The sequence below is a fragment of the Topomyia yanbarensis genome, chromosome 3 (assembly GCF_030247195.1).
Source record: "Topomyia yanbarensis strain Yona2022 chromosome 3, ASM3024719v1, whole genome shotgun sequence".
Taxonomy (NCBI): domain Eukaryota; kingdom Metazoa; phylum Arthropoda; class Insecta; order Diptera; family Culicidae; genus Topomyia; species Topomyia yanbarensis.
The window spans coordinates 163,855,010-163,869,632 of record NC_080672.1 but is presented as its reverse complement, the minus strand read 5'-3'; the positions used below and the strand labels follow the sequence as shown (position 1 = coordinate 163,869,632).

Genomic DNA, 14,623 nt, shown 5'->3' with positions numbered 1-14,623 from the left:
TTGGCATTCTAGTCATTGTGAATTTTCATTAACTTAAAATGTACAAATTAATTCTTTTCTAAAAACGTCTTTAACCCACCTAACAGTGTGATGAGATATTTCTTATAAATCTTATCACACTCTTCGGATATTATATTGATTAAGATCATTTAGAACTTTACGTTTCGCGATGCTTTTCATGACACTTACTACATAGGACAGTGAAGCGCTCCGTTTATTTAAATTAATTCAATTTCTTTAAATCATTTGTAATATTCATTATCTTATTATAGAAAGTTTGCATGAGAATTTTTTGTAATATTTAATAGAGAAAATAATGACTGTCCTAAAACTTTCTCGATTGGCATCCTATATAAACCTTTAAATTATCAGTTAACCCAAACAAAACTGCAAAGGTTCTTTTCGCGAGAAGCGTATAGCAACCGGGGTCCGTCCCTTGCAGTTCTTTGTGCAGATCAAGTCAAATACGTTGGAGTTATATTGGATTCCAAACTGAATTAGTCTTCTCACATTGCACAGTGGGACGGGAACAACAGTTAGTAAAACAAAACCTCTATCGCTATTAGTGTGCGTTTTTTTATAATTGCTGTGTTCAGCAAAGTGTCTTGGTTTTATCTGCACCTTATTATGTAAATTAGTTTGGATTTACACTGCATAGGTAGCGCCGCGATTTTAACCTTTTTGATTTCGCATCCTTGACGTTTGGTGTCTTAAGCAAAGTTTGAGATCGTTCAAAAATATGACAAGTTGACGAAGATAGTTATGCTCTATGTTTTCAAGTGATAAAGTTATAGCAATTATTAAAAAAATTCACTGAAATTCATGTTTCTTGTACTATTTTCTTCATATTCGTTAAACTTGTCACATATAACTTCTCGCTTCTATCAGAACTAATAATTTGCGTCTATTACACGGTGATATTGTACTTCTTAACTGACCTAGTATAGGTTATAGATGCAGTATCGTCTTTACGCATGGGCATACTAGGCCAGGGCCATGGGCCCCGCGATTGGAATGAATTTAAAATCATGCAATAGACAAGGCAAATTTCAAGAATTATTTGTTCAACTTGTGTAATCGCCATTGCACCGTATCCAACGTGATGTTTACAGGGCATCAGAGCGACAGGAAACGAGGACCTGCATGACTATTGAACCAGTTTATACGTCGATCAAACGTTACGGTTCAAGTTTCAATTTATTATTAACAACAATAATCAAGCGTTTGATGCACCACGTAACCTTGTTTGGCAAGCGATCTGCGGATGTGGAAAAATATTCATTCCTACGTTACATCTGAGTCTGTAAATGGATAAATCCACAAGGAAGCACACAAACGTAACTACTTGAGTTCTAACGAAGACTCGACACTTTTTAACCGGATTTGGCATGTTTCATTCTGTCTGGTCAGTCTTAGAATGGCACAAAACCAATAATGTTGTTTTGTTGTGCATTCACACTATCTAAAAAATAAGCCGTCACGAAGACAACTACTCATAAAATTCCAAAAAAGGTTTGAAAATGCCCTGTTGAAATTGTTTACACGTATCAACTCTAGCTTTGCCCTAGATCTGATTAAATGAGTCACGGCAAATAAGCGTGCGCTTGAGGATATTTGAAGAACTTTGGATATTTCGTAGTGAAAACATTTTTATAAATATTCTTGCATAGTGCCTCATATAAGTAGTTCTCATTGCTAAATTTAAAACCTCAGTTTTTGGACAAATGCCGGCGTCGCGGAAACGTGCACTCGGCGTCTTTTATTTTTCGACTGTTTTACATTCCTGCCATTGAAACGAACTATACAGATCATACTGATAAATTCGAGTAATTTTATTTGTGTCGGTTTCAAAGCAATTTTTAACAAATTTTTCGTGACAACTTAGGTATTGAACACATCTTATATCGAATAGTGAACGTGTCGATGGCTGTCTTCGATACACCAATTTATTGAATAGGGATACTGTTATTATTACCAGTCCGCTTTATACGCCGCCCCAAACTGGTCTCAATAATCGAATGCACAAAACGTCAGCCGGAATATGCATCAAAAAATCTACCTCACCAACGATTCGTTCCAAAAGAAAATTTTTCAAAGAACCGATATTTTGATTCCAGTAGAAGAGAATGCAAACAAAAAGAACGAACCTCGAAACGTTTCGCGCGCTTAGACACAAAATAATAGCAAATTCGAGCATCTGTAAGCATCCTTATTTAGTCTCATCATATCAGGAAGATGAAGAAGTTATCATATCAGGAACAACACTTAACCCTTTGCGACACAGTGGGGCGTATACGTCCCACCTACTTCTCCTAAGTTATTATTGGATTTCTAGTTAGCGTTGACATATTAATGCGCATTCTTTCTTTTAATCAACTCTTAGGGATGTAAGGAGTACAACTTGTTGATTACTTATTAGTTATAAACAATTAGAACTGGAAAATCTCGATTTTTTACAATAAATTTGGCTGTGTCTGAAATAAAAGTCCTAGAGATCTAAAATTTTTTTGCAAGTGTCTCAAACATTGAACTAAATAGTAGATTTTTTGCAGAATTTTTCGAAGGTCAGTTCTTTCGGAAAAAAATTATCAAAATATACAAAAATGGAGTTTATTATTATGTTGGTTTATAAAAGATTCTGAGAGACAGGGATAACTTCTCAACTAGCATAAAAATAAATTATGAGGTTTTTGAGGTCACTGATTACGATTCTGATAACAGAGTCTGAAAATTAAAAATAGCGACTATGCAAAGGCAGCCATTTTTTACGAAATTTGCGAATTTTGTTGCAATGAGCATAAAACTCGATTTACGAGAGGTTTTGGGGTCGCTGATTACGGTTCTGATGCCAGAATTCGAAAGTTCAAAATGGCACCTACAAAATGGCAACCTTTTTTTTACGAAATTGGCAAGTTTTGGTGCAGTCGGTGTAAAACTCGATTCACGGAGTTTTTTTGGGTCGATTCTGATATTATAATTACGGTTCTCACGGTAAATAGGGACAAGTCTGTCTTTGCCAGGAGACATGCTGGTGAACTTGAGTGATTCGTAGTTATGTTGCCTAAGCTCGACCCTCATCAGCAGAAGACAAAAGTTAAGCCCGTAAGGTATTACGCCTGTTCTAATGACCCTGCTACTTCTAGTTTTCTGACCTGTATTCTTCACATAGTTGCTCTCACTTGAGTACTGTGGCTCTAATTTTTCATAACTTTCCCTACCCAGTAATCTCTAGCTAATTGAATGTTGTTAAAATGTAAAAAAATATAACTGCAAAATTACACCAGAATCAGAATCAGCGACCCCGAAAACCCCCTGCGTTAGACGTTTTCGGCCAATATTAAAATAAAAACATGAAATTTAGCCAAACACAGTCGCCACAATTTTGAATTTTAAATTTTTGACGTCAGAATCAGAATCAGTGACCTCGAAAACCCCCTTGTAAGACGTTTAGGCCAATATAAAAAAAATGTAATTTAGCCAAGCACAGTCTCCATATTGGATCCGCATTGAATTTTTTTTTCGACGTTGAAAATCAGAATCAGAGACCCCGAAAATCTATGTTAAGTTAAAAATAACTAGAGATTACTGGGTAGGGAAAGTTATGCCGGTTATCACGGTAAAGATAGATACGTCTACCTTTCTCAGGACACATGTTAGTGAACTCGGGTGATTCGTAGTTATTCTGCCTAAGCTCGACCTTCATTAACAGAAGGCAAAGATTAAGCCCGTACGATATTAAGCCTGTTCTAATGACCCTGCCACTTCTAGTTTTCCGATCTGTTTACTTCACATCCTTGCTCACACTTGAGTACTATGGCTCTAAGTTTCATAACTTTCTCTACCCAGTAATCTCTAGCTAATTGAATGTCGTTAAAACGTAAAAAGAAAATGTGACTAACATAGTCGAAATAAAAAAGGAAAAAAGTTAAAAATAACAGTATTGACAATGAAAAAAAATCGCGTCGCAGAGGGTTAACGAATCAACTGAACATGTACAAACTACATACATTCCAGAAATTATAAACTGCAGTGCGCTTCGTTTAAGGTTACACATTATGAAGTATGCACGATGAAATTTTCGTTACACTGGATAACGTTCCAAGAATTAACGTTCAACACACCCTACCCCAACATTCTTCCTTCTTGATGGAGGCACCCTTAATCCTCAAAAAACGTCTTCAAAATATGAAGGTCAGATTACACCATCTGGGAATAGTATAGCGTAGTTGATAAGTCCATTTCACTGTACGCAGCTGACCTGAGTTCGAACCCGCACCACTGCAGGCCGTTTGTCACCATCAGTCAGAAAAACAAATAACCTTACTCAGCTCATCTTATATTTTTGACGATATTTGGACATTGGCAACGATGTGAAAATCTGAAATTGTCTTTGTTCTCCGTATATTTAGAATCCCACTTTACTTTATAAAATAATTTCAACACGGTTGATTGATTTGACTCAAATGTGGAAAAGAGTCTCAGAGTGGCATGGAGTAGAAATAGTTCTGTAATGCTGGGATTTTTTCGAACATCCTACAGCTTTTTATACCTGTTCAATTATAGGGCACCTAGTTCTAGAGTGCCCAGGGTCACCGCGTATTCTTAAGAAGGTCCTGTATAGATATCATCAAATGCAACACAAAATAATGTATGGAAAATGTTGTATACCCTCAAAATCTTGATTTATAGTGAAAAAACAATTTTTGGGGACTTTCGGCAGTTTTCTAGCGGTATGCCATACTGTGTTCTTTTGTTAAAAATACTCTGCGCTTTTGGAGAACAATATGAAAACAACCATTGTTTTGCGATTTTTTCATGAAAAGTATGAAAATTTCTAAAGAAGCGTCTTTATTTCTATAGAAATTTGGAGAGTTCATTTAATTCCGCGTCTAACGACATATTTATTATCAAAATCTGTTGAAGCTTGCCCGCATGAACTTTTAAGGGGTTAGTCAGGCATTGTCGCGTACCATAAAAATTTAGAATTATATCTTCCCTTATTTTTTTCATTTCAACTTCAAAGTTCACGCATATACTCTTGAATGCATACGAGCGAAAGAAATTTTTTTTTTCTAAATTTTGTATGAGACCGTCCCCTTAAAAGTTCATGTGAGCAAGTTTCTAATTTGGAAAAAAAATAATAACTCTGCCAATTAAGGGGGGAGGGGCGTAAAGGTTTCAGCGTGAAAAAACTTTTTAGCGATTTTTTTCAGAATTTGGCGTACAGCGAATTGATTCAAACTTTTATACATTATAGATTATCATTTCAATAACATGCAATATTGACAAACGTCTCGGTGACGAAGATTTTTGTAGAATGTCTCTGTAAAACATAATTTACGGTGTTATCTACCATTCCAAAACTACTTAACCGATTTCTTTGCATACACATTCGATGTAAAAAATACCTAACCCCTACGTTGAGTTTTCGAGATAAATTATTAATATGTTCAATCTTATCTGCGTGCCCGGACAGGCGGTGGTCAGCTATTTTCGTCCGCGTCCCTTATCACCTAATTGATAAGGTGATTCATTCATTCAAAAGTGCTTCTTTGAAAATGAACTATCTTGGTTATGTAACTAATTTCCCTGATCTTATTATATTGCAAATAATTAAGTAGGTTTTATTTTATTATATTCATTATATTATAATATTATATTATAATTGCACATATTTTGTAGTATGTAATTTTGAATGATCTTTGATTTGATGGCATTGTAAGGGAACACGTATCCGCCGGTTGGTGCTAATCGAGCTGGCATTTCTTTGGACTGATTAAACTAATTTCTTTGTTTGTTTAGTGTTTATTTGACCAACTAGGAAACTAATCCACGGGGCATTTAATGTGCGTTGGGAAACGCATGGTCTTTGTCATTGTCTGAGTGAAATGATGACTGTTGATTCCTATTTTAGGGGTTGAGAATTGGCAGTTCGTGAGAAGAATGAGAAGCTATTTACCAATTTGCAACAGTTATATCAGCACGAAGAATATATGGTCGGTGTTGGGTTAGACCGGACGAAGTCATAAAACCTCAAAAAATGAGACAATCATAGCACAGGATAAAGAATTTCTTCAGCTCAACTACATTCGACTTTTAGCTGATTTGAAATATGTTACAATAAGAAGAATTATAGCAAAAATTAATTTCAAATTATAATGTAAAGGATGCAGCGATTCATGAGCATGACCATGAGCATGATGACCGTACAATTCGTAGTTGCTCCTCCGTGATTGGCCAGAACAAGCGAAATTGCACAGAGAATCAATGAATGGGGCCTGGAAGTAGCTATCCATTCTCAATGTGCACGTTTCGAGTGTTGCAAACTTTGAAATGCCAATAACGGCGCTGGCCACGTCCTTACAGTTATCGGGGAAGGAAAGGAATGTTAGTGTAACAAACGTTGTTATGGAGACCTTGTATACCTCTGCATCTCCACATTTGCCACAGGAAGGAGTTTTTGTTAGTAGGATTGGGTAAAGCGTTTCATAAATCTGGATTCACCTTGATAAGTGATACGATCTATGCAATGCTCAGATGTGTTATCATGTGTTTATTGCTCTGGGCAGCCGGCTGCCGAGAATTTATGCTAGATTTATCGTTTGTTGAGTTATTTCGGCAATTCTTGGATGAAACAAATGCAACTTCAGCTTTGAACAGCCGACCGCCGGGAATGTTGCTTATGTTTAAAAGAATCAAACAGTGTGTGAACGATTTTATTATTCCATGTTTCTGTTTTGTGGCATTCCGCGTCATTTGAAGAACAATTTAATATAACGAAAAGCGATTTATTGTATCAAGATATTTGTTGTATGCTAAAATAAATGTAATTCAATATTTTGCAAAACAAGCATAATTTATCCAAAAAATCATATATTGGATTCTTTCTCCACAAACGATTGAATAATATGCCTTATGGTATCATTATTCGCACGCGTTGTTATGCTAACTGAAATGCATTTTGTGCAGTTTAAAATAAGCACTACTCAAGTACCTGAAACGACCGACTTTTTATATCAAACATACAAGGAATGAAATGCGCGCGTGTTTTCATGCTAATCACCAGAACAAAATCGGAGATAACAAGAACGAAAAGAAATCCAATCCACTAATTCAACACAACAATGCACTATTATCAAAAGATGCTTGAAAAAAGAAGGGACTCTTGATGCCGTTACCAATTTTACGACAATAATCAAGCTGATGAAATATGGTTAACATGACAATGAAAATAGAGTACAACTGATCCATGAGATGAAATGATTTAATGAACTAAATCAAACCAATGAATAGGACAATGAAACGTTTGTTCTTCGTGCAGGTATGACTGCCGCAAATTGACAACTAGCTTTCGATCCTTCTCTCAACTCTCAATCCTCATACATGATTCAACAGTCATCACTGCAATCAGACTATGCATATTTCCCACACACCAAATATAATGTAAAGGATGCAGCGATTCAAGCTTTAAACACGCTTTTCTTGAAATCAATACAATGTCACTTAGTCCGGTCTGACTTAACACCGACCATATGTTTTATTGTCATGTTCATTGACTTACTTTTAGTCTCATTAATTAATTTAATGAAATATAATTAATTAGTTGTTCTCATTTACCGAACTTCAGCATTCAACTATATTTCTTCATGAGTATAAAAATATACCAGCTTCACTTTTCACGTAAAAGGTGACAGGTTACTTTCTTTTCGTTCTTATTGTCTCCAATCTCGTTCTAGTAATAAGTGTAAAAATTAGCGTTATCGGTTGCATATTCGATATATAAAGCAAGTCGTTTCAGGTATTTCGGTAGTGCTTATTTTATACCGTTTAAAATGCGCTTCAGTTAGCTTAACAACGCGCGCGAGTAATGATAACATAAAAATCGGCACCTTATTCAATTATTCGCGGAGAAACAAACCAATACATAATTGTCATTTTATGTGCTATATAAATATCATAATAAATAGAATAATATAATATAAAATAAGTTTATAAATAATACTTGTATTATGAAATCTTCTATTACATAGGTATGTAATAGACGATTTCATTTGCCATATCTATATCGACCAATGTCTCGAAACATTAAAGGTAATCGCTTTTCATGGTATTGTATTGTTTTAGAATGTCGTGATTCGGTGGAATAAAGAAACAATGAATAATGAAATCGAGAACATACCGTTAGATTCAATTAAACATGAGCAACACTTTCGACTGTCGGCAGTCCGGAGATAAAGATTCGATCATTTTCAAATTAATTAAACAAACGATAAATCTATCATAAATTCTCGGCAGCCGGCTGCCCAGAGCAATAAACACATGATAACACTTCTGAGAGTTGCATAGATTGTATCATTTATCAAGGAGAATCTAGATTTGTATGACTCTTTACCCCATCCTACTAACAAACAGTTCTTCCCGTGGCAAACGTGGAGATGCAGAGGTATACACGGTCTTCATAACAACGTTTGCTGCACTATCATTCCTTTCCTTCCTCGATAACTGTAAGGACGTGGCCGGTGCCGTTATTGACACACTTAGTATACTTGCATTGAATACTGCTAAACGTATACAGTTTAAGCAAATATTGATAATCAGTAGTGCAGTTTCGTGCGCATGTAATTTTCAAGTTTCCGATTTTAAGGTTTATCGATGCAAAAATCAATTCTTTCGCGGATTTTTTTCCTTTATTTCGATAAAAAAAAACTCTTAAGTGATATCTTCGGGGAAAATAACAGGTAAGTTGATTAATGCGTCAATAAGTACAAACGTTTAAAAAATATGTGTACTGGTGGGGCAAGACGGACAGTCTTGATTAATTCTATTGATTCATCCTTATATGAATCTCTCGCGTGTAGAAACGAAATTCTAACAATTAACAGTTATGTGTCCAACAAAAAAACACCTTTAACAGGCCAACGAGGGTACCCGGGTACCCGCAAATTGAAATGCTCATAACTATGGCTTCCTTTACCCGATTTGGACACTTTTAGATATTTTGGATTCAGAAACTCGTCCACTTTTTGATTCTGTACAATAGAACCGGAATAATGGGTCTAGTTTTTAATAATCCGGATTTTCCGGAGTAATGTTCCAGTACTAGGATATGATTTGTAAATTTTAATAATGTACTAGCAATATGAGTATCAAAACTCTTCAAATTGTCTCGGAAGTCTGTTGTTTATTGTTACCGGACCCTATGGCAATTTGAAAAATGGAATTGGAATGGAATGGCCACTCATGACCCCACGGGAACCTGCTCCGGAATGTCCGTTCCGGGGCCAAATCACCAAATGGTTCCAAAACCACGAGATGCAGCTTACTGATGCGATTCCAAGAATTTTGATACCTATATTGCTAGTATTCCTGCTTCCGGAAACCCGGATTCCCGGGAACCGAATGAAGCAACCCGATTCATTTTTACCAAGTCCAAAAGTAAGTGGATTAGTTCCTGAATCCAAAACGGCCAAAAGTATCGAAATCGGTGGGGTATTACCTTAGTTACGGGCATTTTAGTTTTGTGGGTACCCGGGTACCCACGTCGGCCTGTTACGTAGTAAAAAAATTCAGGAGCTCCTCCTCACTCCCACCCTTACGATATCAACAATATTATTAACCCAAAAGCTTGACTTAGTGAAGTTCTAAGATGTCACAAAGTTTCAATTTCCAGCTATGGATAAAACATAGGAATTTCATTAATAGAAACTTAAAAAGGTACCCGGGTACCGCGTCGGACACACAACGGTTAAGCGTGGAGAACCATCCAGTTAGCTGAAGTCTCACATGCAGTAGACTGCAGGATGAACGTTAATGTGACCGAGGATAAGTACCGAATTCCTAGAACCTGGGAATGGTAGAACGATTTTGTGCAGGTCCCATTCTATTGGAATTGGAACTGATGCTTCTAATTACGCATTTACCTTCCAGTTTTGTATAAAGGATTGTGACTGATCATTGGAACTAATTTTATCGCTCTCTTTATGACAACGGCAAAAACGATATTATGTCATTTGCTTCCAGTCTAAATCGAACCCCAAAACGTTATTTTTCACCTAGAAACGAACATATATATTAAGAAAAACCACAATCTATTCAAAACATTTGCTGGAAATAGTAAATTTTAATATTTTGTACTGTGATCATCCGTTACACCCGCGGTCTGGAGAAAGTGCAGATATTTCTTCGTTTTTCAGTTCTTTAAAAAATGATACTAATTGATTTTTGTAACATAATGCCTCTGGGCACTCGAAAGCCAATATATGGAGGTACAACATAGAGAATTACATGTTGACAAAAACATGCTCTTACTATGTCAGTCTATCCTTAATATGTCCGTCTTACCCCCAGTTCCCCTACATAGACGACATCGCGTTTGGACGACTGAAACTCAGAGACATACTAAAGTTTCTCATTAAGGATCGATTTCTTCACACTCGCTTAGCGCTTAAACTAGGTTTAAACGAACTGGTGAACCTGATTTAAAAGTTAAGCGAGGGTAAAGAAATCGGCCTTAAATGCGGTAAATAGTTTTTGGGCTAACTCGCAGATGTTTTGAACTACTTGTGAGTTCAACTTACATGCTGTTTTTTTTAGTGCTGTTATTTTTCCACTCTTCTTTTTCATCTCCTTTCTTTTCGCTCAGGAGATGATTAGAAGACACGTCAAGGCACAAATTTCCGACTACATACGGAGAACATGCCACCTGAGCCAATATATTCCGATTCCTGATACTAAAAGATATAATTTGCCTACGCAGTTATGCGATTTTTTGTTTAAGAAAGTTGCCAAGTGGGGCATAAAACTAAACGAATTTTATCTTTTTGCCTTTCTCATATAGAAAGGTTATGCAATCACTCTGAAAAACGTCAACCTAATCCCGGCCCGGAGGGCCGAGTGTCATATCCCATTCGACTCAGTTCGTCGAGATCGGAAAAAGTCTGTATGTGTGTGTGTATGTGTGTATGTATGTGTGTGTATGTATGTGTGCGCTGGGGGCGTGTCGGACTCGAATGGTGACCAGCCATTAATACCGACTAAACTCCATTGGGCTCCGCCATCATTCCTCCCAGGAACTACCTCTCGGTATTACTTCTGGGGGGATGGCTGTACTAAATGTACTCATTCACTCTCACTCACGCGATCATACATCCTGTATGAGGCTTACTTGGGTGCTCTCTTAATCACACTTTGATTCACTCTCAAGCACTCCCACATGAGGCTGACTTTTGTGCTCACCTTTTACGTTCCATGCGAGGCTGACTTGTGTGCTCACCTTACTCATTCCTTGCTAGGCTTACTTTTGTGCTCGCCCTACCCATCCATGTGAGGCTGACTTGGGTGCTCACCCTATCACCTGATTCACTCTCAATCGTGCCACTCTATTGTACCTTTGTCACTCCCTCTGGCATCCCATGTGGGACATTTTTCTTAGGCCCCACTTCTGACATACCATGCGAGGCTGACTTTTGTGCTCACCTTTTTCATTCCTTGCTAGGCTGACTTTTGTGCTAGCCTCTACCAACCTGTGAGGCTGACTTTTATACTCACCCTTAACATGCAGTGTGAGACTGACTTGGATGCTCACCCTTTCACTCCTCTGCCACGCCATGAGGCATCGATAGCTTAGTTCCAACATACTACGCTACGACCCTCCCGTCTTGGCATGAGGCAGTCCACTTATACGCCTATACACTCACTCTTCTGTCTTGCTTCGGGGTGGCTGGGTTTACCCCTTACGCGGTTGCCATTCGCTGCGCCAACCTACCTCGGCATGAACAGACCATTCACTCTCTTATTTTGCGCTTGGCCTTTTCTCGCTCCAGCTAACCAATCACTAGTTAGCCGTGCCCGCCGTCTGTTGCTCGGTTCGCCAGATTACCTGTAGCCTACTGGCAATCTGGATGGTAGCAGCCGAGACTGCGTTCCACTTCTCCACCGTTTGACACATCCGCTGAATAAGGGTATCCGGGGTTGTGTCCCAGCCACAGACGTCAAGCATTGCTCTTCTTTCGACGTCGAACCGATGACATACGAACAGTATGTGTTCGGCAGTTTCATCTACACCTGGGCAGTCCGGGCAGACTGGGACCTCCGCGTGCTCGAACCTGTGGAGGTACTGTCGGAAACAGCCATGGCCTGACAGGAATTGTGTCAGGTGGAAGTGAACTTCCCCATGGGGTCTTCCCACCCAGCTCGATATGCTAGGTATCAGCCGGTGGGTCCACCTACCTTTCGAGGAGTTGTCCCACTCACGCTGCCATCTGGCGACCGAGGTCACCCTGGTGCGCTCGCGGGCTCCCCTATTTCCACGTAGCTCAAAGCACTCCTCATCTTCCCGAATGACCAGCCCGACTGGCATCATGCTCGCTATCACGCAGGATGCATCGTGTGATACCGTGCGGTAGGCAGATATCACTCTGAGGCACATCACGCGGTAGGTGCTCTCCAGTTTCTGTAGGTAACTGGTTACCCTCAGTGCTCTTGACCATGACGGGCCGCCATACCTGAGGATAGATACGGCAACGCCTGCCAGTAACCTACGTCTACTGGCGCACACCTTTGAGCTGTTGGACATCATTCTCGATAGTGCCGCAACAGCAGTCGACGCTCTCTTGCACGTATAGTCGACATGGCTGCCGAAGGTCAGCTTGTCGTCTATAATGACTCCGAGAGACTTCAGACTTCGCTGTGAAGTGATCGCGACTTCTCCCACATGGATAACTGCATGTTGTGCCGACTTGCGGTTGTTGACGATAACTACCTCCGTCTTATGATGAGCGAGCTCCAGGCCTCTCGCGCTCATCCATTCCTCCACCGTGCTAATCGCGTGTTCTGCGGTTAGTTCTACCTCAGGAATTGACTCCCCGTAGACCTCCAAGGTTACGTCGTCGGCAAAGCCGACGATCTTGACCCCAGGAGGGAACTTCAGTCTCAGAACCCCGTCATACATGAGGTTCCATAGCACCGGGCCTAGGATCGAGCCCTGCGGGACTCCGGCGGTAATCGGAACCCTTTTCTGACCGGCATCGGTCTCGTATATCAGTACGCGGTTTTGGAAGTAACTTTCCAGGATCCGGTACAGACCCACCGGTAGGCTAAGCCGGTGTAACGAGAGCGCGATGGCATCCCAGCTTGCGCTGTTAAATGCGTTCTTCACGTCAAGTGTCACTAACGCACAGTATCGAATACCTCGCCTTTTTCGTTGGATCGCTATCTCGGCAGTATTTATCACTGAGTTGAGAGCGTCCACTGTGGACTTACCCTTCCGAAAGCCAAACTGGTTGCTTGACAGACCGTCCGTACCTTCCGCGTACGGGGTGAGCCTGTTGAGGATGATCCTCTCAAGCAGTTTGCCAGTCGTGTCTATCAGACAGATTGGTCTGTACGCCGATGGGTCGCCTGGCGGCTTCCCGGGCTTCGGCAACAGCACCAATTTCTGCCTTTTCCATCTATCGGGGAAACGGCACTCGTCAAGGCATCTCTGCATAGCTAGCCTGAACATGTTCGGGTTCGCTATGATCGCTGCCTTGAGAGCGTTGTTTGGAACTCCATCCGGCCCTGGAGCTTTGTTCATTGCTAGGGATTTAGCCACTGCGAGTAGTTCTTCATTCGTCACTGGAGCCACCATTTCGACCGTGCCCGCACTGTCTCGTAGTGCAGGTGGCCAGGGGCTTATGGCTCGAGACGGGAAGAGTACTTCGATAATCGTTGCCAACCGGTCCGGAGACCGTTCTGGGGGTGAGGAGCCCCCTTTGGTCTTGGCCATCACAATCCGGTAGGCATCACCCCACGGATTCGCGTTGGCACTCTCACACAGGTTGTCGAAACACGCTCTCTTGCTGCTTTTAATAGCCTTGTTAAGGGCTAATTTCGCAGCTCGAAACACTTCACGGCGGTTCTCTCTTGCATCCTCGGTGCGAGCTCTTTGCATCCTACGTCTAGCTCTGAGGCAGGCTGACCGTAGAGCTGCAATCTCGGCACTCCACCAGTATACCGGGCATCTACCGTTTCTTGGCAGTGTTTTTCTCGGCATAGTGGCGTCGCACGCGCGTGATAGAACAGCTACCAGCGCATCCCCGCTTAGACTGTCGGTGTTGGCCTCCAGTCCCAGGGCCGCGGTGAAAGCTTCGCTGTCGAAGTGATTGGACTTCCACCCGCGTACCTGACAGGGATCTCCCGCCCTCGGATGCTGCACACCATAGTTGATCTTAAAGCGGATTGCTAAATGATCGCTATGGGTGTAGCCTTCGTCTACCCTCCATTCCATGCCTGGAGCCAGACTCGGGCTGGCAAATGTTACGTCAATCCACGCCTCCACTCCGTTTCTACGGAATGTACTAGCGGAGCCATCATTAGCTAGCACAGTATCGAGTTTCGCAAACGCTTCCATTAGCGCTTGACCCCTGCTATTTGTACAGCGGCTGCCCCACTCCACTGCCCAAGCGTTGAAGTCTCCCGCTATTACTACCGGTTTCCGGCCCACGAGGTCCGACGAGAGCCTGTCAATCATCTGGTAGAACTGTTCTATTGGCCACCTTGGTGGGGCGTAGCAGCTGCAATAGAACACACCATTGATCTTGGCAATCGCCACACCCTCGGCGGAGGGGTGTATTACCTCTTGAAC

At 40.7% G+C, this 14,623-nt stretch overlaps 1 protein-coding gene across 4 annotated transcripts in view; it reads right to left on the bottom strand.

Annotated features, from left to right (window-relative positions):
* LOC131693574 (uncharacterized) overlaps positions 1 to 14,623 on the bottom strand; it is a 191,185-nt gene that overhangs the window by 37,570 nt on the left and 138,992 nt on the right. The window lies entirely within an intron of this gene.